Raw genomic sequence first — 25,266 nt, forward strand, 5'->3', positions numbered from 1 at the left:
CCTAGGTTTAGAACTAAAAACTGTCAGGATAAAACTTGCTTGCAGTCTTCCTTGGGGGAAGAGATGAGTGTATTTTGCTTACAGAAAGAAAAGCAAACTGAATTTTCAGTAGCAAAAAGGGCACATTTTAGTAGTCATTAGGATCGCTCATCAATTTTTCCAGTTTCTCTTCTTATAAGCGTAAAAGGAATACAGCATCTTGCCACCTTGATGTTTCCCCTTCCCCCTGCCCTGGCAACCAGCAATGTTCCAGAAGGTTGAGGTTCCAACAACCCCCATTCCCAAGTAAGAACAATGCAGAGTCGAGAGCTCTGTTCATCCAAGCTGGATATACAGCATCAATGAAAAATTAACCTTCGTGGTTCATTACTGCAGCATAACCTAGCTAAGGTTGACTAAGACAGGTGAACATGTTTAAATTGAATATTAAAATCTGAGAAGGGTTTCCTTGTGGATAAAAGGCAGTGCCCCTTACCAGGTAAACTTGCTTTTGCTGAGCACTTCTGCTAGTTAGTTCTCATATATTTCTGCTGAAATTTTAGCAAATTTCTGCATTTTAGACAAATGCTCTACTGTTTGCAATCACCTCCTTATAAGGATATCATAGATTCAGTTATACATGCCCTAATTCACAGCTAACATGTTTTTCTTAATTACTTTACACTTTTATTATACCAGGATTCAACAGTATATTCAGTTTTACTTGTTGAAAATTCACCTGTCCACAATATAACACACAGTATTCTTAAACCTGTGAAAGAAGGCAAACACACTTATTTTTACATGTTCATGGGAAGAAGAGAGCATTTGGTATGGATTAGATTCCTACTATTGCACATCAAATCAGCTCTTGGCATTGGGTTGTGAAATTGTCACTACTTGATAATAGCAAGGATACAAATTCATTTAGGGAAAAAGTCTTCCTCAGACTCTCTGAGGGTGGGTACTCAGTATCCACAGTATGTGTGACTTTGCAAAAGATACGAAAACATTTTTCAAATTAATGCTTGCTTTCTCTTCTCCGAAGTCCACATCATTAATCTTAATTCTATGAAAGTTAATCTGTGGGAAGCTAAGATAATAGAGTTCAGGTTTGTTGCCTTCTGATGATCTAATTTCCTTCAGGGATAGGGCTTACAGAATCTAGAGAAATGGAAAATTAACAGATTTCCTTCGAATCCCAGACGTTTAAAGCAAACTTCTGGCAAGTGCTGAACTACAAGTCAGTGAAAGGATGCTTTGACAAATGCCTGAAGTGTGTGTATCTTATATTCACTGTTTTCTCCTCTTTTGTTACTTATCTCTCCAGCTTGGAATGTCCCCTTCCTCTGCCACAGTCAAAATCCTTCTTGGTCTAGCTCAAATGCTAATCCTTCATGGAACATTGGATGGAGGCAGTAATGATCATCATAGGTTACATGTTTAATTAGAAGTCAATAATATTTAGGTCCCCATGTGTCAGATGCTGGGTAAATGCTTTGGGTGATTATCTCGTTTAATTCTCATTGTAAGCTTATGTCTTGGAACTGTTATTACCCGCATTAGTCACTCTTTGGCTCAGAATTCCATAATTATAGAAATGCTCTATCATGCCTTTGCAACTGACATACCTGGGTTTGGTTCCTACCTCTAAAACTCACTAGACCAGCCGGGTGACCTTAAACACATTATTTTTAACTTTTCTAATCCTAAATATACAACAATTAAAAGAACTAACAAGCCATGAGCGTGGCTGTGATCCTGCAATGCTCCTTCCACAGCCCAGGACGCTCTGTGCCTCTCTGTTGTGCTAAATCCCGTGTCATGTTGGGTTTTGGCTTACTCTTTTATTTTGGTGGAACATATCCTCCAGATGCTTTCCGAGAAACTAAACACAAGCCAGAAGCCTATGTTTGTGAGACCTCATATGTCTGAAATTTTATTTATTCGATTGCTTCTTTAAGAGACGCCTGGAGCCTTCTCTTCCTGACCTCTTCGCTGTTCATCCACGTTAAATGAGCTTATTTCTATGTTTTTCTCTCTACCAACTTAGGTTCTAATTTTCTTTCATTCATCAGGTTTAACACTATTTATCCGAGTGCTTTCCCACCTTCTGAGAGTGTGTGGCTGTCCTCTCTTCATGGTCTCTTTGTGTGTGGGTTTATGCTTCTTTTTAAATCCTTTTATTGTAATGCAACTGTCCTTGGCTTTTAGCAGGATCACAGACACAAGTATTCCATCCACTATCTTGGACCAGAAGTGAGGACTGTCATTATCTTTGCATGAAAATTTGGGAGGATGACTGAAGTTCTTATCCATATGAAAGGTTACCTTTTTATATAATGAAGGAGCTGGGGTGGGGAGGTAATGATTTCCATTTGGGACAAGTTGATGTTGAAGTTCCTCTGGGATGATCAAATTGAGATTTCTCAGAGACCTCCGGATAAAAGAACCTGGAACTTAGGAGAGAGTTCTGGGGTAGACAGGATATTGTAGGCTTCAGGAGGGTGGGGACAGTGAGAAGAGTGTGTGAGGACAGCAATGGATGGAGGACAGAGTATCAGTAAGGGTCAGATGGATGAGGGCATTTTGTAAGGATTAGATTATTACCCAGGCTTTTGCTTTGTTTTGCTACTCGCCAATTTCTGAGATTAAAAACATTCTTAAAGCAAAGTTTCAAACTTCCCTTTTTTTATGTTTCAAATAGACTTTGTAGGGGGGAATAATTTTGGGTTCACAGCCAAATTGAGCAGAAAGTCCAGAGAGTTCCCATACTCTCCCTGCCCATAACACACGTAGAACCTTCTGACTCAATACCCCCGACGAGGGTGGGGCAGTGGTTAAATTTGGTGAACCACAATGACACATCATTATCGCCCCCAGTCTATGGTTTTCACTGGGGTTTACTCTTGCTGTGCATTCTGTGGGTTTTGACAAATAGGTAATGACATGTATCCACCATTCTAGGATCCTACAGAGTAGTTTCATTGCCCTAAAAATCCTGTGTTCAATTCTCTTCTTTTTAGGGAGTCATGCAACATACTCTGACTTATAGCTCTCTTTCCAAAGCTTTGCAGGAAACCAGAACAGTGAGATAATGGGGACAAGAAAGTTAAGATGGATGGAGGGTTGTTCTGAAAACTGTGGATTACCTTACTAGGTCTTAAGTGATTTGTAGCACTTCAGTGAAAACCACCTTCCTCCTTAAACACCCACGGGCTGTGGGACAGGCTGGAACAAGTCATCTTGCCTCAAAAACGGGTCTTCCCAGCACATGATCCAATAAATGCTGACAAGGAAGGCAAATATTCCAACTACACTAGCAAGGCAGTGTTCCTCAGTTACTAGACAAAATCACACATATGCTTACTACCTTCAAATATAGTATATGTATATCCTTTGAGGGAAAGAAAGTTAATGACTTAAAATAGAAGATTTTTGCCTCTACCACTCTTGCCCACAAGAGTTGGGCATCAGTGCACATGGCATGGCCCCTGTGACTGGAAGGAAAGGAATACAAGTCTCAGCTGATGATGACAGTCTCTCTGGCAGGTCAAAATACTTCTCAAGAAAGGGCTTTGAGGGGCACCTGGCTGGCTCAGTTGGAAGAGTGCAACTCTTGATCTCAGAGTCACAAGCTTGAGTGTCGAAATCACTAAAAGGAAAAAAAAATGTCAACCTTGAAAAAAGGAAAAAGAACGAGATTTGAAATCTGCACAGGGTTCTGTGCCATGAAGCAAGAGAGAGACAAGTTTGATCTGAAAATACTTAAGGGCAAATGTTACTGGTTAGTCACCCAGACAATGAAAAGATCACCATGGAGTCTCATAGACTATTTGATTTTTGAGTGAAATTACCCAAAACATATCCTATGGTTCTGCTAGGACAACAGTTTTCTTTCTTGACTGCCCTAACCTAAAAGGTTAGCCTGGGAAACAGGTACAGTGATTCCCCAGGTATCGAGGGTAGAGTTCTGATTTCACTAGACTGAGGGGGACCTGGGTATTGGTTCATCTTAAAAGCACCTTTTTGGGAACACCTGGGTGGCTCAGCGGCTGGGCATCTGCCTTCAGCTCAGGGCATGATCCTGGGGTTCAGGGATCAAGTCCCGCATTGGGCTCCCTGCATGGAGCCTGCTTCTCCCTCTGCCTGTGTCTCTGCCTCCCTCTCTCTGTGTGTCTCTTATGAATAAATGGATAGAATCTTAAAAAAATAAAAATAATAAAGTACCTTCTGGTGTTTCTACATGCAGCCAAGATTGAGTCCTACTGCATGAGTTAGCTTTACCTGTGCTCCCAATAGCTGGAGGAGGTCCACAACCGCTGAAAAAGTGGCCTAGTGACAGAAGTGACTCACCCACTGACATAAACAAGACCATGGTAACACGAGTTGGTATTGAATGAATGGAAGTCAGTGACCCTCCTCACATCACAGATGAGGAATCAAAACTGAGAGGAGAGGGCCCTCACTCAGAGTCATGGGACAAGACCTGTACCAGGTATACAATCAAGTTCTCTGCTAGAGACTAAGTTCTTTTTTGTATTCTGTTCAAAATTTAATAAATCAGTTTACCTTGGATGCTTCAGAGATGCACGCTGCCTGCATGTTTGCACTGCCTGGGAAAGACAGGAGAAAGGCCTTTGCCTGGTTCCGTGAGTGTTTATGGGGGGCTTGTTTCCTGCAGCGGGGCTGGGGGTGGGCAGAGGTGCCGGGGTGGGGGGAGGATCAGGACAGATAAGGATTTGAGTGCCCCACCCCTGTTCACCTCACAGCAGCTTCAGTTTTAACTGTTTTATGTTTTGGTCTTCCATAAAAAAAAAAAAAGTTTGAAGGAAAGTGTCCAGTTCTATGAAACAGAAAAACAATATTAAAATCAATGATTTTGTCTGATTAATCCTCTAGTGTTCTAAAAGAGAAAATGAAGCTGAGATGTTAACAGACATCCCCAAGGCCTAAGTGGTTGATGGATCCAGTCAAAGGTAGCCTCTCGCTCTGAATCTGTATTTTCAGTTATAACCATAAAGCACATAGGGACCCAAACTTAGAGAATAATATTAAGTAACCATAATATCTTTTGTATTATTCCTATTTATTAAAAACACCTACAGTGTTTGAGTGTTAAGCCTGTTTGTTGTCTAGATGGATCTTTTGATGATGTTTAGAAAACGCCCATCTATTACAAGATTAACTAATTACAGTTCATTAGAATGAAAGTATTAAAAACATCTGAAGAGATCATATGATTTCTCTGTTATTTCAGTTACAAGTGTGAAATATGAATGGCCTTCCAACTATCAATCCTCTCTATACTTCCAGGTTAATACTTCTTGGTCATGGCGGGTTACTTTTTAAAAATTTTTTGTTTTAATTTTTTATTTTGAAATTATTATAGATTCACAGGAAGTTACAAAAGTAGTACAAAAAGTGGTCCCAGGTTCATTCACCTAGTATCGCCCAGTGGTTCCATCTTACTTAACTATAGGATAATACCAAAATCAGGAAAGTTGCCCTTGATACAATGTGTACAAGTTGTTCTCTCTCTTTATATACTTCCCCAATATTTTTTGGTGATTTTTGTTGTTGTTGTTGTAAAGTATACCTAACAAAAATGATCATTTTAGCCATTTGTAAATTGTACAATTCAGCAGCATTAAATACATTCCCAATGTCATATGACCGTCACTACCAGCCATTTCCAGAACTTTTTCATTATCCCAAACAGAAGCTCTGTACCCATTAAACAATAACCCTTCATTTCTCCCTTCCCACAGCCCCCAGCAACCATTATTCTATTTTCTGTCTCAGTGGATTTATCTATTCCAGGTCTTTTATTGTGTTCTTTTTTTTTTTTTTTTTTTTTGAGATTTTATCTATTTATTCATGAGAACACAGAGAGAGAGAGAGAGAGAGAGGCAGAGACACGGGCAAAGGGAGAAGCAGGCTCCATGCAGGGAGCCCGACTTGGGACCCGATCCCAGGACCCGACCCCAGGGTCACGCCATGGGCTGAAGGCAGGCACCAAACTGCTGAGCCACCCTGGCTGCCCTCTTTTATGGTATTCTTGATTTCAATTTACCACTTTGCATATATGTCCCTATTTACATGGTTTTATCATTTTAGTGCTTTTACCAGCTAGTCTCTTCAGCCAAGAGCATCATAGATACACAAATTTAGGGAAATGAGATGTTAACCAAAGAGTACAAACTTCCAGGGGCACCTGGGTGGCTCAGTTGGTTAAGCATCCAACTCTTGATTTCAGCTCAGGTCATGAACTCAGGGTCATGAGATCAAGCCCTGAGTCGGGCTCTGTGCTGGGCATGGAATCTGCTTAAGATTCTCTCTCTCTCCCTCTCCCTCTGCCCCTCCCCCACCCCAAAAGGGTACAAACTTAAAATTATCAGATGAATACATTTTGAGGATCTAATAGCATGGTGACTTTGGCTAACAATGCTGTATTGTATATGTTAATACTGGTAAGAGAATGATCTTAAATGTTCTCACCATCACCATCCCAACAAAAGAAGAGTGATTATGGGATCCCTGGGTGGCGCAGCAGTTTAGCGCCTGCCTTTGGCCCAGGGCGCGATCCTGGAGACCCGGGATCGAATCCCACGTCGGGCTCCCGGTGCATGGAGCCTGCTTCTCTCTCTGCCTATGTCTCTGCCTCTGTGTGTGTGTGTGTGTGTGTGTGTGTGTGTGTGTGTGTGACTATCATAAATAAAATAAAATTAAAAAAAAAAAAGAAGAGTGATTATGTGAAATGATGGATGTGCTAACTAACCTAATTGCGGTAACCATTTCACAACAGATGATGTACCAAGTCACCACTTTGTACACCTTAAACTTACACAATGTTATATGTCAACTGTATTTCAATAAAGCAAGAGAGAGAGAGAAAAAGAGAGAAGCAACTGAAGGCCCTAACTAAGCAATTGACTTTATTTCCTCTTCCCTTGGAAGATACAGACTTAACTTCCCTGCCATTCAGGTAGCCCAATTGCATGTAATATGACTAGATATTTCTAAAACAGGCGAAGGAGAGAAATGTTACCTTCTCTTTTTATAGACTTGGAATCAAATATAAGATGCTTGCCTTTACAAAGGAAGTAAGTGACTTTCCTCTTGGCTAGCACTGGTAATGCCTTAAAGAAGAAACATTATATTTAAATACAAACAACTGGTATAGACAAAGCATGGCTTATTTAACTGACTCTGCTCTCTTTGTCAGGATCATTAGTACTTTGATTGCTTAGTAGGTTTTATAAAATAATTTGTGCTTTTCTTTATTCTTAAAGGAATATTCTTTCTGGACTTTTTTATGACCCTTGTTAAGGACAGTAAGTTACAACATGACATCAGAATTTTCCAAAGTGTGTTCCAATAGATGTTTTGGGGAAAAAAAGAAATTTTCTGTGGTCAAATACACTTGGGAAACATTTGATTAAATTAATTTAAACAGGTTTCTTTACTATAGGACTTCTCAAACCTTTAATATGGCTGCATTACGAATTTTGTGGCATAGTGGACGTAGTGCTTCCAAAACTGATTTTTTGGTAGAATTCCTTCCTCAGGGACCAGCTTATAGACAAAAAGGCTAGGTGCCAACAGAACACACATCAAGAAAATCAAAATTAGACTAAGAACAAAAGATGCCACAAGGCATATTATTTGCTTTGATGAACATCAATGGGCTTGAGTAAGTCAACAGACTTTAGCTAAAAATATTTAACTCTAGTATATTAAATAATATGTTAATTTCCAAAATAACTAGATGACCAGAGCATACTGCCAATGAGAGTTGGAAGTGCCATCAACGATTAGTAATGAGGTAAAAGCATGAGCCCATGTATTGGTCACACAGATGCAAAATTATTTTGAGTTTTCTTAGAAATACAATAAAACTGCAGTATTGCTTTAAGCTTATGAAAAGGCTCAAGATAAAAGAAATTGTCCTGGAACTCAATAAAAGGACTTGAGCAACATCACAAATAACCAAAGTAAGAGAAAAATCATGCTGTCATACAAAAACAGTCCTTAAAGATCACAAAAGGTAGATTAATGACTGTATTAGCATCCCTCAGAGAAATAGAAACAATAGGAAATCTATGCATGTACAAAACCCAGCCAGGCACCTTTGAGACTGTTGCCTCAGGTTGGCTAACCAAATGACATTTCCAGAAAGTCTTGGCTCAGTCCCTTTGTCACAATTTCATTGCAGTGGAAATCAGCAGAATTCTAGGTTGTCCCACCTCATTGTTAAATGGGTCTCTGGCTATATTTGCATGTTATATCAGTAAATACAGACCAGATTTACATGTGGGAGAGTAGAAATTCAAATGCAAAGTCTAGCTTCTGACCTTAGATAAGTCATTTACCGTAGTCTCAGTTTTCTCACCTGTGAAATGGAAATGTGACAGTCTTAGCATAGCTGAAGCATAACCAGCTCTCGGCATGATGTGGTAAGAAACACCTAAACGAACTGAATTTAGGACAATGGCCAGGATGGTGGGAGGGATGGAAATCCACACATGTTTGAAGAAAATGGGCATAGTTAACCCAATATAGAAATACTTTGGAGTACAGGATAACTGTCTTTGTGTATTTCAAAAGCTATTCTGTGAAAAAGATATTAAATTTTAAAACCTGGACCAAAGGGTGGAAGTGACAAGATACATATCAAGGAAGATTTTTTTCAACAGAGGTATTTTTAAATGATGTGATCTGGGGGCACGTGGGGGGCTCACTTCGTTAAGCATCTGAGTCTTGTTTTCCATTTGGGTCATGATCTCAGGGTCATGAGATGAAGCCCTGAGTCAGGTGCTGCACTCAGCAGGGAGTCTACTTGAGATTCTCTCTCTCTCTCTCTCTCTCTCTTTCCCTCTCCCCCCCATTTGCCCCTCTCCCCCCAAGTAAACAAATGTTTAAAAAAAATAAATGGTGTGATCTGATTGTGTGCTAGTGAACTCTTAACCACTAGGAAGTAGTGATAGAGGACAAAAGATGACTTCTGTTATAAATAGGGCATTCAGGCTTCAAATGGGAAGTGCACTTGGAAAGCATTTAGGTTGTTTGCAACCTGGACATTCTAATTCTCTATATCTATCTGGATTATTTTGTTTAAAAATGAACAAATGTATGAGGAATAAATTGAAAAGGCTTAGACTTGGGGATGTCAGGTAATATCTCAAATACAGTGATGACAATGTGAGTAGCAAGAGAGCCCGACAAAGCTCATGTTCATATATAGTGCTGGCATGCAGTAATAAGTAAAAGTTGAATGACTAAAAGTACAGTCTATTCAGTAAGAGAAACAGACCTAAAGCTTTTAGCCACAGGAAGGAAATGGTCCCCAATTTTCCTTGACCCTCTACCCATCTGTATTTTAAGAATTTGTTGGAGGAAAAAAAAAAAAAGGAAGATTAAGATAGAATTAGGAGAAGGAAAAAACAATCAACATTCACTCAAAACAGGGCTGGTTTTAGAGCTGCCCTAGAAAGAGGAAGGGATTGGGGTTCTTGTCTTTGCTCCCTAGCTCCCAGTGAGCAGTTATGGGACTGACAAGTATGTCCCATAAAGAGTGACTGGAGATTATCTATCTGCATGATGGGGAAGAAAGCTGCTGGTCAGCTCTGCCACCTAGAGTGTCTCGCTCAGTGCCAATGACACGGAGACCAAGAAGGCACCCTACCGAAAGCTCAGTGTGTACCAATTTTTATAGTATCATGTAACTCTTGAGTTATGCGGCCTTGCACATGTAGGTTTTCAAGTAAATAGTATGCATTTTATACATGTAGTACAAAACATTAGCACACACTTTAGGCCTGGAAGCAATTTTAAAAATTTTATTAGGTTTATTCACCATTAAGTAACCTATGTGTCACTGACCTTGTCCTGCAAACAGTTCACATTTACCACAGAGTGGTAAGTACACTCAGAATTACTCAGCTGGGGGCATTCCTGAGGGAATTGACATCTCATTTGTAGGGAGCTCAGTTTTGTTTTGTTTTGTTTTGTTTTGTTTTGTTTTGTTTTACTTTGAAATTTCCAACTATCTCTCTTCGATGGTCTGCTGGATAACTGCACTTATTTGGCTTACTGAAAAGAACATATCTTTCTTGGCAAGGCAAACAGAATTGGTGGTGGTCTTCACTAAATCTTCAACAGGTTTTTATGATGATGATGATTAAGAGTGTGACCTAATATCCTGACCACTTGAATAAGAGGCCAAACTGTTAAATATGATTCTGAAGCGCTCTTTAAAGGCAACAACTTTAAGTATAAAGAAAGTAGGAAAGGAAAGAACCCCAGAGATGTATAACAAACTCTTTTCTGCTCAGGAAATAATGACCACCAACTGCAGAGATCCAAGAAAAAGCCTCAAGAGTAAAGCAGAGATGAGTGAAAACAGTGGATAAAGGAAAAGGATTACAGCAGGCTTCATTAGTACCTTCTGGAAAGGAAATACATGGTCAGGAAGTGTTTCAAGACTATTCAAGGAACCCAAATCTATGAAAAGCCAGAGTGAGGAAATAGGAGATATTTCTTTAAATAATGTAAATCATGAAGAGGGGATTCTAATTCATCTCCTATGTGACCACTTGGAATCCTCCTACATAAACACAACATTATGTAAGAGTGCCTGAAGGGTAGAGAGGCAGATGAGAAAAGAAAATCGATTATGAAGTCCTTCCCAATGGCATGGAGATGTATTTTATCACCTACTCGTGGGAGGTGGAGGATAAAGTGAGGCATCCAGGTATTGCTTATACATCACTTCCAAAGCAGTCTACACCTGATATTGGATAGCCTTGGCAGACGTGAGAGGGAGGAGAAATGTCAACAAATAACAAACTTTTAGCTCCCAGTCAGTCTCACAATGGAAAATGGCTCCCATAGTCCCCCAAAGGAAGGAATCTCTGGGAAAACTACTTTAGTCTACAGGCTGACACTGCAGTTCTCCCCCACAGTAGAGATCATACGAGAGCTCATTCCTATTCCTCTTCCCCAAAGGAAAAGAAATACAAGTTCTTCAAACTGAGGTTAAAACATGACAAGTAATACAACAATGGATTAAGAATGGGTGAAATCCCGTAGAACACTCCTCTATTTTTGAACTTTTGTCTTCCCATGAGCCTGCAAAGCAATTCTATGATGGCATGACCACCAACACTTGGCATCTGATACTCCAAAAGGGAAGAAATGAGACAGGTAGAGAGTGGGACTCAAGAGTTCAGCCCAAACAACCCAAAGTGAGAAGGACTCCTGGCTGCCCGGAACCACTTTGAGAAGCCAGGGTTATCAACACCAGGTGACACCCTACCATCTTCCCTACGAGAGGTCCCGGCAATAATCCCATCAGTAATTCCAGACCCAGGCACCAGTCATTCAGAGAGCACTTGCTCCCCATCGCTGGGTGAGGCCTCATTGCTGCTCAGGAGCTAGAAGGATACACAGCTATGAAAAATGACATCTCAAGGCTGTAGGTGTTAAATATCACAGGAATAGCAAAGGTCTGTGAGTTTTCAGAGTCAGAGACAGCCGATGACAGACTCTTTGAGCTTCTGTCCTTTAATTTTGGGCTAAGTGGGTGCTCCAGTGACCTCTAGTTTTGGCCGTATCCCAAAGGCTTAAGGTAGACATACAAACCCAGTGTATATTATATAAACCAAGATTGTGAGGTCATCACAAAACCAGTCACGCAAAATCTACAGTTGTAGGATGTAGGCAACATTCTGACAACAGCAGGGATTAACTGAAGGAGAGCCGAAGGAGCCAAGCAAGTACATCCTATTTACTGATCCTTAAATAGGTCACCTACCTTTTCTCTTTGTGAATCTGTTAATGTTTTAGGACCAGGGAATCAGTTTAGCAATGGAAAAGACCACTGTAACTTATTTCCTATGTCTCTGCCTAAGTTCTGTGGTAGGATGAGAGGAAAGAAAATATAATCTCTGGAGAACTTTATAATCTAATTTGGAGCTCATGATCTAGTTTGGAACATCAGGCGAACAGACAAAACAGCCTGATACTTGGGCAGGGGGTGGGGATGTGATAGAGCTTTAAGGGCTTGGAGAAGCGAGGTGGATTAGGGACCCAGTGAGGACACAGAGAAGAAGCTCGGGTCAGACATAGAAGCCTGGGTTGCATTTGGAGACCTGGCTAGCTGGCAAGGACAAAGGCAGGGACCTTTTGTTTGAGGAGCACAGAGCAATTCACCTAACAAGAATAGGAGGTTCAGTGTTGAGATTTGGGAAAAAAAGAGAAGGCACGCAGAGAGGTTAAAAACATGGGTTTGGAGTCAGATTGGAATTCCAGCTCTACTTCTTTGTAGCTGTGTGACCTCGATCAAGGTATCTAACTTTGTAGAATCTTAATTCCCTTACGTGTAAGATGGGGCTGCACATCTCATCAGGTTGTGAGGATTAAAAAAGAGAACACATGTTCAGTACCTAACAGGTTGCCTGCACAGGCAAGCTGGCAACAAATATTAGCTCCTATATGTTTTACACTGTGTCTGTCTGTCATTGTTTCCTAACACAGCACATAATAAAGTGTCAAAATGTGTTCTGGAATGAGTGGATATTTTACATTTAAATATGGACATATAAAAATATATTTAGGGATCCCTGGGTGGCTCAGTGGTTTGGTGCCTGCCTTTGGCCCAGGGCACGATCCTGGGGTCCCAGTATCGAGTCCCACGTCGGGCTCCTGGCATGGAGCCTGCTTCTCCCTCCTCCTGTGTCTCTGCCTCTCTCTCTCTTTCTCTCTCTCTCTATGCCTATCATAAATAAATAAATAAATAAATATTTAAATAATGTCTTTTTTAAAAATAAATAAAAATAAAAATATATTTACATTTAAATATACATATATAATATAAATATTTGTATTACTTATATATATAAATAATGTAAATGAATGAACAAAAGGTAGGAATAAGCAAAGTAACCCAAGTGACATTATGAGTAACCCATAATGTCATCAACAAGAGTACTAAGTTTCTGGAAACCAATTGCCACATTTATTTAGATAGAATTTCCTCCTTATGCGTATTTCCTCCTTCAGTCCTGGGAAAAGCAAACAAACAAAACACAAAGAACCTGATATCTCATTGATGGCATTACAATTAAAAAGAGGATTATCCAAAGGAATTATATATGGTAACATTATCACGTTCAAATAAATCCAATTATTCATTTGTAAAAGTTCAATGAGTGTTCAGCTTTCTCTATAGAAAAACAACACATATCTTTGTCCATTATATAAAACCCTAGCTAATTGGTTCAGGCACACACAAGTGAGCGAGCTACGGTACAATTTCAAGAACAGTATTTTTTTTTTTTGATAAATGATGCCCTATATAATTACGATTAGTTATAATAGCCAAAAAAATCAATATGCTATTGAATTCAGGAGGTTAGTTATTGTAACATAAATTAATTGGAATTGCAATCTGACTCTGGACATGCACTGGGCATATTTTATGTGGTGTCTGACTGAGAAGGATAAACGGATTTAGCCAGTAGGCCTCAAGGACAAGTGTTAACACTATTACCTCCACACTCATTGAGGGCTTCGGATGTGTGACATCTCATCATATTTACAGTCCCAGGGATTAGGGCAGGTAATTTCGAAGGTCCATTTTGGAATTCCATCTGCTACAAGCCCTCATTGTTATCCATGTACCATATTCATTCATCCCTCTCCATGTGCCTAGACCAGCATCTTCTACAGAGACTCTTGTTGGAAGGATAATTTCTCCCTTGCTATGTTCTTTTTGTTCATGTTTGCCATGTTCAGACAATTGCTTAACTCAAATCTCTTCTTCATTTGGCTTACACAGACATACCTAGAGTCTGTCAGTCAAGTGAATCTTTAAAATATGCCCCAGGCCCAGCATTAGGAGAATCAAAATCCTGATTAAATTTCAAATTCTTGCTGTTTTACCTGATTTTACTGTTAATTACAGAATTCTGCAGAATGAGTCTTTGAACTTACAATGATATCAGTTTAATTCCCATTTAAAGCTGTTCCACCGGCCCAAAATCTTTCAATACATACAAATTGGAATTACAATTGGAAAAACAGTTAGCCAATTTGTAGCAGGTTTTCCAGAGAAGTATTTTTCACTGACATTGTGGAAACCTAAATAGGCCTCTCCCTCAGGATCATCGTAAGAGTCTGGAAATATCAGTCCGCCCTAAACACAGTCCAAGATTTTATGTTTTCTGGTTTTTACAAACTGTCAGTTTTGATTTTTATTGAGCAATAAGAAGTTTCGTTGTTTATTGGAACAAACAAGGCTAGTAACAATTCTTTCCAAGTGCTGGATCTTTCCATTCACTTTAACTAAATAAAATATTTCTGGTATGTCCATAAGAGGCAAGAATGTAGAACTGTAGACATGCATTAGAAAGGATTTGCAATGCCTCCTGCAGGTCATTTCCCCATGATCAGTCTATTTGCATTTTGTTTTCTTTTTAAATCTTTGCAAATACAAATTGGACACAAATTCCAATTCCCTTGTGGTAAAATCGGAAGATACTTTTAAAAATGAGTAAGTTAGGAAATTCCATGACTACCTCTTTGTTTTAAAGCAAACAAACCTAGCATCATGTCTATGAGCAAAGAACTTACAACACAGTGAGCCTGGATATTCCCTACCCTGAAGAGGTGAGGGTGCAGGGGTGTGTTGGTGGGCACTCCCGTGGTGTGGCCTGGCAGTAGTCAATACTGATACAGAATCAGTCGCTGGCACTCAGGATGGGGGGTATGAGCATAGTTGAGGCTGTAAGCTTATGCCTTTTATTCATTAACTGAAGGACTCTTTTCATTCCCTTCTCTCAAGAGAACCATGTTTTATTATTTTATCTTACTTTATTTTTTAAAAACAAGAACTGCTTATTTTTGCTGCCCTTTCATTAGAAAAAAAATACATTAAGATATGTATGCATGCATATTATAAGAGAGCCATGTCTTAAAGGCTCCATTGAGCCTCCCTTACTCTTAGCCAGGGAACAACCCTAGAGTAAATAATTTTTTCCCTCTCTTCACCATTCCAGAGGTTTCTCTCCTCCCAGCATATACTAGAGCCAATAAAGAATGTCTCCAAATAGAAATGTATTTCTTTCACCATTTTTCTGTACATGTTATGGAAATTCTTTCTTTAGCCTGATCACAAGTTTTCACATCCAATAAATTCAATTGATGGGTTGGTGGTTTTAGAAATCAGTCCCTAACCACCCATCATAATTCCCTGGGATTTCTTTCTCATTTTACATAGTGACCTAGTGACGTGATTACATGTGCAATCCTTTTCTACTCTGTCTTAAAGAGACCAGTTGTTTTTGGCATGATGTTCTCAAATCTGTTGAGTTTCCAGTGGTAAATCAATGAATCGTTTCCTCCCCACTCTCTCAGTGGTCTAAACTGGATCTCTTGATAGACCTCAAACAAGAATGGGAAGATTCACCCTACTGTGTTTGAGCATGATTTGCCGCTTTAGGTAAGTCTTAGGCAAATTGCTTGAAGCATAAGGCAAATCTTATTATAAGAAACTCCCCAACTCAGCCCAATTGCTTTGTTGTGTGGACAATCACACTGACAAATGAACTATTAGATAACTCAAAGAAGATTTCAGCTAGAAGGGATCACAGACCCTATTTAGTTCAACCTTCTCTTTCTGCAGACAGGGAAACTGAGATTCAGAGGGGCGTATAAAGGGGACTGATGTCAAATGGCACAGAGTGTTTGAAGATCTGCTACCAGAGTGCCCGGTTTTAGGGTGTAGTTCAAACTCATGTGAGTCCCCCCAAAAAGGATATAATCATGAATACTGAGCTCAGTTTTAATGTTAATTTTAACCACATGTCCCACAGTCAGGTTTAGCACTTAACTGGTGCTTGCCCACATTCCTGCTGAAGCATATAAACTGTCAGGAAATTAAATTTTGCTTCATCCTTTGTCTGATAGAAATGGAATCTTTGAGTAAGGTGGTATTTGAAGTTCCTCATTTATAGTTAGAATTTTCCCATTCTCTATTCATTTTTATGAGGTGTTAAGTTGGTCATGGTTCTGTACCCTAAAAACAATGTCCAGAGTATTGCTTGTCCCATCCAGCTGCCTGTTCGTGTGTGCAACGGGGAGAAGTTTTAGCCTGACTGCAGAGTAGGTGCAGATAAGTTCGGGATAATCTACCTGTCAGGGCATTAACACATTTTTGGGGTTTCCCACTCCAATTACAATATATTCATGATGACCGTAAGTAAGAATTAGAAGTTCTAGAGCTTTGGATTTTTTATTACAGTCTGAATTATTATAAACCTCAACTTTCAAAAATGGCCAGTGATATATATCATTGTGAATTTCACTTAACCAAACCAAATCCCAACATTCCCTTCTCAGACATTTGGGAAATGTTTGGAGATGTTTTAACTGTCACAACTGGAGACAAGTGTGTGTCTAACATCATTTAGCAGGTAGAGATCAGGGATGCTGCTGAACATCTTAAAATGCACAGAACAATTCCCCACAGCAAAGAATTATCTGTCTTAAAATGCCAATAGTGCCAGGGTTGGAAAAACTTGGTCTAAAAAAGAGGGATAATTCCAGTCCATACACCAAATATTAGTGCACTATGGTTAATAGTCTTACAATACTTAGAGTAAGCTACTAAATGAACGTTGAGAACTACAACTCAAAATACCATTCTTTTTTTAAAGATTTTATTTATTTATTCATGAGACACACAGAGAGAGGCAGAGACATAGGCAGAGGGAGAAGAAGGTTCCCTGTGGAGAGCCCAAGGAAGGACTCGATCCCAGGACCCCAGGATCATGACCTGAGCCAAAGGCAGATGCTCAACCACTGAGCGACCCAGGTGCCCCTCAAAATATCATTCTTCAATGGGAACCAGAATATGACAAAGTGAAAACGATGTATTTAATGGGTTTAACTGAAAGCTAGAAAAGACAACTAGTTACAAACACAGTGGTATATCATACATTCAATAATTTTGTCATAGACACACATTGGAAGCTCCCATACAAATACACAGGAAACCTATTTCATCAAGATGCAGGGCCATTTCTGTTTTTAGCATAATGACCTTTTATCATACTGGGTTGACATTCTTTGTCAGCCCCCATACTGGGCCATGAGTCATCCATGCCAATATTGTATCCTCATCAGTGAGATTTTATCAGTCTTTGCTATTTCTTAACCATCCCAAAACTTAATAGCCTTTATTAATAGACATTTGCTTTTGTGTAATTGGGTCTATCAGTTGATTGAACGGCTGAGCTAGGTTGGGCTCAGCTGGGTAATTTTGCCTTGCTGGGCTTAGCTCTTCATTGTGGGTTGGACTTGAATTTGTTCCACATGTGTTCTTTTAGCCAGGCCAAAGAAGCAGTAGCCTGCTCTTGGAAGGATCCTCTCATGGTGATGGCAGATGTTTAAATTAGGAAGCAGAAATGTGATGTATCTTAAGATCTGGGCTCAAAACTAGCACACTGTCTGCTCTGTTGGCCAAAGCAAATCACAAGACCTATAGCCTGGCATCCATGGGGTAGAGGAATGTTCTCTGCCACTAGTGGGAGGAACTGCAAAGTCACATGAGGAGTATAGGCCTAGGAGAAGAGTTGAGAACCCTTATACAATCCACAACATGCCTACAGTAATTCCTCATGACACCATCTCAAAAGCTTCATGGGTCATTTTAAAGCAGCTTTAGCATCTTAGAGACACCCATATGGCTAGATCATCCATAAATATAAATTTTTTAAACGTTTGATTTTCTTTCATTGCAAAATAAATTAAAAACTTATTTTGGAATAAAAAAATCACTGACAATATTATAATTCACAGAAAATGACTGTTAATGTTTTGGTATAATTGCTTTGGGATTAGAGAAGTAGTTTTTGCCTATGTTGAGAATTTGGAGGAGAGTAAGAAGTATAAAAATTAAAATCCCACTACACAACAGTTATCCCTGTTAACATTTTTATATCCACAGATTTTGTTTTGCTTAATCAGTATCAAACTATATATGAATTTCTCATCCTAATTTTTCTCACCAAAATATATATTAAGCATTTCCTGTGTCATTAAATATGCTCTGCAAACAAAACTTTGTTAGTAATCAAATATGCCAGAACATTTGCTTAACATCTTAAGAGATGTCCTCTACTCATCACTTTCTTAAACTATCTTTATCTTCATGTCAGTGCTCTCAAGGTAATGTTTTCCACATAATTTATTTTTTTAATCTTTTTAAGATTTTATTTTCTATGTAATCTCATAACCCCAAGATCAAGAGTTGTATGCTCTACTGACTGAGTCAGCCAGGTGCCCCTCCACACCATTTATAAAGCATGTCTTTGAAAAATAAGTAAAGACAAACAGAGCATAACCCAGAGATTGATCAAATTCTGGTTTTATAGGCAGCCCGGGTGGCTCAGCGGCTTAGCACTGCCTTCAGCCCAGGGCAGTGATCCTGGAGACCCCGGTTCGAGTCCCACGTCAGGCTCCCTGCATGGAGCCTGCTTCTCCCTCTGCCTGTGTCTCTGCCTCTCTCTCTCTCTCTCTCATCTCTCATAAATAAATAAATAAAATCTTTTAAAAAATTCTGGTTTTATACAACCTTACAACTTTTTTTAGTAGACATTATGATTAAAACAATTCAACTATTTCTAGTGAGGCTAACCAGGACAAGAGCCAAAATTCACCAGTGTCAACAGAAGTCACAAAAAGTCTTCAAAAGTTCAGATCTGACTTATTTACTATCTTGGAACTAAGAGTACCACATGCTTTGGTGACACTTTCTAGTGATTTTCTTCTAGACAAGGAAACATTAAGGCTCTAAATTACAGAATTTTGACAGTTCTCAATGTCAATTGCTTCTCATCATAAGGACTTTTGGGGCTGAGTGTAGCATTCTAAGAAGCCATGAGTAGCCCTCTGGTTGACCACTGAGATTGTGGCAATACTTACATATTGATGAGGCTTGAGGTGTTAGCAGATCCAAATGGTTGAAGGATTAAGTTCTGAATGTTTAACTATCCCTTTATATACTATGCACTGACATCCAACAGCGTTTAAAGAAATGTACAAACCAGGTGTATTCGTTTTCTAGCAATGCCTTAACAAAGTACCACAAACTGGGTGGCTTAAAACCACAGAAATTTATTGTCCCAGAGTTTTGGGGGCCAGAAGTTCAAAGTCAAGGTGTTGACAGGGCCAATTTTCCTCTGAAACATGTAGGGGAGAAGTCTCCTCACCTCTTCCAGCTTCTGGTGTTTTCCAACAATTCTTGGTTTCTTTGGCTTAGATGCATTGTCACAATTTCTCCCTCTGTTCTATGTCATGTAGCTTCCTTCCTTGTATGCCTCTTCTCCTCTTCGTAAGGACTGATTGCGGGTGACCCTACTCCAGTATGACTTTATCTTAACTAATTACATGTGCAATGATCCTCTTTCCAAATAGAGGTCCCTGGTTAGGACTTCAGCATATCTTTTGAAGAACACAATTAAATCCCATAACACCAGGAAATGGAAAGTTAAAGCCCTGAGTAATTGAAATACCCCATATAAATATGTGTTCCTATTGCTTAGCTGGAAACAGTGAGTCAATAATAAAAACTTGTTTCTACAATTGTGGAATGGCTTTAATTAATAGAATAATAAAAAGTTCCCTTTTGGTCACTTGCCAACACATATTCTGCTGAAATCCCAAACATCCATTGAGCGCATAACATCTCCATGTGTCATGATCACAACATTAGTGAGAGAACCTCCTGAGTTAACGAGGGTTTTCTGGGAATTTCCCAGATTTCTCTGAATTTTGACATGAGTAACATGACCCAGTATAACAGTATTGTGTGATATAGGACAATATGGCTGGAAGGGACGAATTTTCCTATATGACAAACTCCTCATATATCTATGATTTGGCTAATTGAGTCCATCTCAGTTGCAGATGAGCCAAAGCCAAAAAAGATATTTCTCAGAATGAGGCTTGATTAGAAAAATCTGCCCCAGTATATTCCAACTTCAGGCCAACTGGCAATATCTTGAATCACCAAAGAGAGCATTGCAATGTAGATTTCCTCATATTTAATCTCTTTATCTTTCTTAATAAGTAATTATTAGCCACTAGGCTCTTTCAGGAAGCACTTTTTAAAACCCCAGAGCTCATTGGTTAATTGATTGCAAAAGTAATAAGCTAATTACACACAGACAGTGTCTGTAGCCAAATTGCCTGTGCTTTAATTTAATCAATTGTGCTTATAGAATACCTGTGGTGGTATGAAGAGTTTGTAATATATAAAACACACTCACTGGGGGGATGATTTATAAAATACTCCTAGAATAAGTTCAACAAAGATCCTTACAAAGGTTGAGATGATTTTCCTTTCCATTAGAACCAATGAAAGATAACAGAATGACATTTCGTGTTGATAACAGGCCTCTCAATAGAATCTGAAGCACTATCTAAATGCTAAGTACCCCTGTCCTTGAGGTGGCATAACGTTTTATAGGAGGAAGATTTGAGACAAAGCCATCACTAAATGACCTTCTTATGATCCTAAGTGTTGTCTAGAATTAGGGTGCTTGTTTATGATTTCTACAGTCACTAAGTGCAAACTCACAGAAACATGTATACGGAATGTTTACTGAGCACATTTTAGGTGCCCAGGACTACTCTGTCCTCTGCCAGCCTTCCATGTGTTATCTAACCTCCCAGTGACCTTATGCAGTGAGGATTGTCATCATCCCCGTTTTAAAGATGAGGAAACTGAGGACTAGAAGAGTCAAGTAACTTGGCCATAGCCCCAGGCTACTAAGGAACAGCATGGACATGAATCTATGGGGTAATGCCAATACCTGGTTGTGCCCTAAGGCTGGTTTATTCCCATTTCTACAGGTAGTATCTTTCTTTTAAAAAAAAAGATTTTAAGTATTGATTTAAAAGAAGGAGAGAGTGTGAGAGCACAGGCTGGAATGGGGGGGGGGATGCAGACGGGGTGGGAGAGGGAGATAATCTCCAACAGATTCTTGGCTGAGTGCAGAGCCCATGCGGGGCTCCATCCTGCAACCCATGAGATCAATGACCTGAGCTGAAACCAAGATCAGAAGCTCAAGCAACTGAGCCAGCTGGGTGCCCCCTCAGCCTCTCTCTTTTGAAGATATTCTGTAGCTCTTTCCAGCCAGTGTTCATTCCAGAATCGATCACTGATCCAAGGTGAGACGAGTGGTGTGAGCAGTCAAGTTGAGGAACCAGGATGCAGCCAGAGCATCTGATCAGAACCACCATCCTTGAACTTGCCTCGCTACAGCTTGCCCTTGATGCTTCTGCTGAAGGTCAGGCGTGCCCTGAAGTAGAGGTTCAGACAAGCGAGTGTGAGTGGCCGGTGCTCTCAGCCTTCCTCGGGAGGCTGAGACTCTTCCCCATTGGACGCCGGTTGGAGGTGTCAGGAGTGCCCAGCGCTTCCTTCACATTCCTCCCAAGTCACATGAGCTCTCACTCTTCGTGTGAAAAGCAACCACTGGACGTGTTCAGTATGAGGATTATGTGGGATTATAAATAACACCCCCCATGAGCATATTCCAGGAAAACATTTGGGAAGCCTAGAGGCAGATGAGTAAGTAGAAGCAACCTCGGCCAGCTGGGCCCGTGTGCCAAAACATGCGCTGTGGGGTCAGAGCGCCGAGATCTAACTCTGCAATAGTGAGCTGCTGTGAGGACCACCGCTTCTCCGATTTGTTTCTAAAATATACCGTTTATACACAGAAACACTTGCTCCCAAAGTGAACTAAACCCAAACAAAATAACCCAACAGCTGGTTCTCATGATTGAACTATATGAGGTGTTAGAAACTGTTTGGAGAGCATTCCTTGATGGGGAATGCAAGAGATGAGGAAGAGCGCTTACTCACTCCATCACCGCTAAATTGTTTTACAAGGCTTTTCTCGAACATTTCATGGGTGGAATGACAAAGCTGTTTCCATTCAGTCTCGGTGGTTTGTTGGCCACGGAGAATGGGGGAAGGTGCTGCTCCTTTCGGATCCTCATAAAACGTTTACGGTACTTTGGGCCCTAAAAGTAAGTAGTGTCCCAAAGAAGTGGTGCTGTCTGCAGGGGCGCATCCTCAGGGCGCAGCGCACAGATGTCTCCCTCCCCGGCCTGTCCTCCTGCTGTCTGCTCACCGTTGCCTCTGGCAGACCTCACTGTGATTACAGTAACCTCCCAGCGGGGACCAGGCCACCTCCAACAATCACAACACCTCATTAAACCGCAACTTCCAACCTCTCCTGCTCTGCCTCCTAGCAGAACTGTGCCAGTAGGGAAAGCTTCGGCTGGAATTTTAATTCTATTTCCGCTCCCTCCCCCAGACTGTGCAGGTCTGGCTAAGCAGTGGAGACCTTCAGAAAGAACTGGAATCTAGAGGGTCTCGAAACCCACAACTATCTGTTAATTACATGAGTAACAATAACTGGCGAGCCGTAAGCGTTGACCCAGATTCAGGGAGAGGGGAATGGAATTCCAATCCTGGGTCTCATCCTTAAGTGGCTGCAGACAGAGCCTTGCTGTCCAGATGCCTCTGTTTCAACCCTCTGTCCACCCAGTGAGCCAGTTCGGCCCCTGCTGGGGTGGGCAGTCTGTTTTCCGTGTAGCTTACCACCTATTTTATCTCTGGGGTTCTGTTAAATCCTTTGTCGGAGGAGGGCCTCCTCACACTCCGTCATTCCTCTGCTCCTTGTGTTTTTCCCCAGGAAAGTCAGCTGTAGCTGGAAACCCCCAGAAGTTAGGATGATAGAAAAGAACCAGAAAAATGAAATAACAGAAGGCCAAGCAAGGCAGCCAACCTACCCTCCAGCTTCTGGCCCAGCTGAGGGCTAAATGGATGTGGTCCCAGTGAGACAGGCCAATCTGGACACTGGATACCAGCTCTCAGTGTTCATACTCAGAGCAACTGACCTTCACTGCTAGTACGATGATGATGGTGGTGGTGATATGATGATGATGATGATGATGATGATGATGATGATGAAACTTTGCAAATGGTGCATAACTGACATATGAAATGAACATAATCAAATCCCTTCTTCAACCATAGCGGAATCATTGGAGACATGCACGCCATCTGAAGAATGAAGTTTATGCTAGATAAACTTTTCTTCTTATTCATCAAGCATTTGTTAGGAACATATTACGCACAAGGCCTAAATAGTCAAAGATGTGCAAGTTCCCTTGTCTAAATCTTAAGCTTGGGCTCCAGGCTCTAGACAAATCCTAAGTGGCTTTGACTGTATTCTTGTAAATGATGGAACAACACATCTTCCTTTTGTCCGCATGTACACACCTCACCCCCACACGTGCCTGAAGTTCTTCTGATTGTGATAACATCTGCAGTCATCCATTGCCATCTGCTCACCAAGGTCCCTCTTTATGGCTTTGCAAGGTGGCTGCCTGGAATTATGCACGCTGCCTGCGACCACGGAGCTCAGCAGAGCCGTCTAGCTCACACACGGACTGTTCTTTGCTACCACGAAGAACCCACTTTGGCCAACTAATCACGAATGACAAGAACGTGCCATAGGACCCTGTGTGGGATGGACTTCAGATTCACTTCCTCTGTCCTTAAGGAAACCTCAGACCTTGTCTGCAGGCAGAGCCCTGGCTGTCTGGCCTGGTAACTCAGGCCACTAGGGGTCTCCAAGGGCTCTATGGAGATGAGACCAGAGGGAAACAATGGTGACAGACCCAGATGAGGTTTCTGTAGGGAGAGTGGCCTGGTCAGTGACTTCTTATGCAAAATAGCCTTTTTTCTAGAGCCAGAGCCAGAGAGGGTAGCAGCTAAGCACGTGCATTCCCAGACCAGACAGCCTGTGTCTGATGTCAGGCCTCCACTGCTGACTAGTCTGGTGATCCTGGATGAGTGATTGACCTTTTCGTGCCTCAGTTTTTCTCATCTATAAAATGGGAATCAGATTTACACGGCAGACTTGTTGTAAGGACTGGATGACATCACATCAGTAATCACTCAGAACAGTGCTTGGGATGTGGTGAATAGTTGATAAAGGATGGGAGGGATTATTGAGGCATGACAGGACACAAGGTCAACCTTGATAGGGTTACCAGGAGGCCCATGTTCTCTCTGAGACCACATTATTTTCACAGAGCACTGAAGAATGTGCATATAATCCCTAGTCTGGCACCAGCACCCGAGCCTGGCAATAGATAGTGATATCACAAACAGGATTATGGCCCTTTCAGGGACACCCATAGACCCACAGGGAAAAGGCCCTTCTCATGGGAAAATATAAGGTGATAATGCTTTGGGAAAAAGGCTTTGAAAGTATTGTGATCCGTTTGATCTCAGGGAAAAAAAAAATCTCTTAACACCAAGATTTCTGTACCGAAGCACCCTTCACAAGAATGACAGCATTTCGAAGGCATATGCTAAATCCTCCTGCTTTCCTTCAATCCCTTAAACTATTGCTCTAAGTTTTCTTAACCTTGACCTTATATTTCAGGGAATTCAGGCCAGAAGAAAAATAAAGCCAGCCTTAAAATAGTTACTGTTGGCTACAAGTTGCATAATGTGCATAAAGGCCTACTATCAATGAACTGGAGCAACTTTCACACTTTTCACAAATGTCTTGATCTCCAGGGACAAGGCTTAATGCCTCCCAAAGGTAGAGTTTCCTATGGCAACCACACAAATCAATCTGCTTTGATTTATTAATTGCTCAGAGTGTGGAGAACCAGTTAGGCCTTAAGAGAAAGAAAATACTTTTGAAAGAAGGGACTGTTAAGTGTAGGTAGTTGAAACCACTTGCCTTCTGACCCCTTTCTTTGAGATCTGATTAAATGTTGATAGTGTTTTTGCAAAGAGTGAGAAATAAAGAAATACAGAGCCATAGAGCTGTCACTAGTGGTAGAGGGGCTCCTTATAGAGTCATGGGCGTTTTGTGCTTTGGGGTCAAATGCAAGAATCTCTGGGGCAGCCTGGGTGACTCAGCGGTTTAGCACCGCCTTCAGCCCAGGGCCTGATCCTGGAGACCTGGGATCGAGTCCCGCGTCAGACTCCCGGCATGGAGCCTGCTTCTCCCTCTGCCTGTGTCTCTGCCTCCCTCTCTCTCTCTCTCTCTCTCTCTCTCTCTCTGTGTGTGTCTCATGAATAAATAAATAAAATTTTAAAAAAATCTCTAGTCTTTTTCTGAATGCTGGGCTTTAGTGCTGGTAATTGGAAGAGAGAAAGCAAAGTAGCATGCCTGGATTCTT

The 25,266-nt window shown here is 40.8% G+C and overlaps 1 long non-coding RNA gene across 1 annotated transcript; it reads left to right on the forward strand.

The window, feature by feature from the left end:
- The first annotated feature begins 290 nt into the window (after positions 1-290).
- LOC118351277 (uncharacterized) lies at positions 291-5,796 on the forward strand. The gene is made up of 3 exons (XR_007410937.1): positions 291-2,305; positions 4,232-4,631; positions 4,882-5,796. It is a non-coding gene; the product is annotated as an uncharacterized LOC118351277 (long non-coding RNA).
- Positions 5,797-25,266: the final 19,470 nt, after the last annotated feature.

The sequence above is a fragment of the Canis lupus genome, chromosome 1 (genome assembly GCF_003254725.2).
Source record: "Canis lupus dingo isolate Sandy chromosome 1, ASM325472v2, whole genome shotgun sequence".
Lineage (NCBI taxonomy): Eukaryota > Metazoa > Chordata > Mammalia > Carnivora > Canidae > Canis > Canis lupus.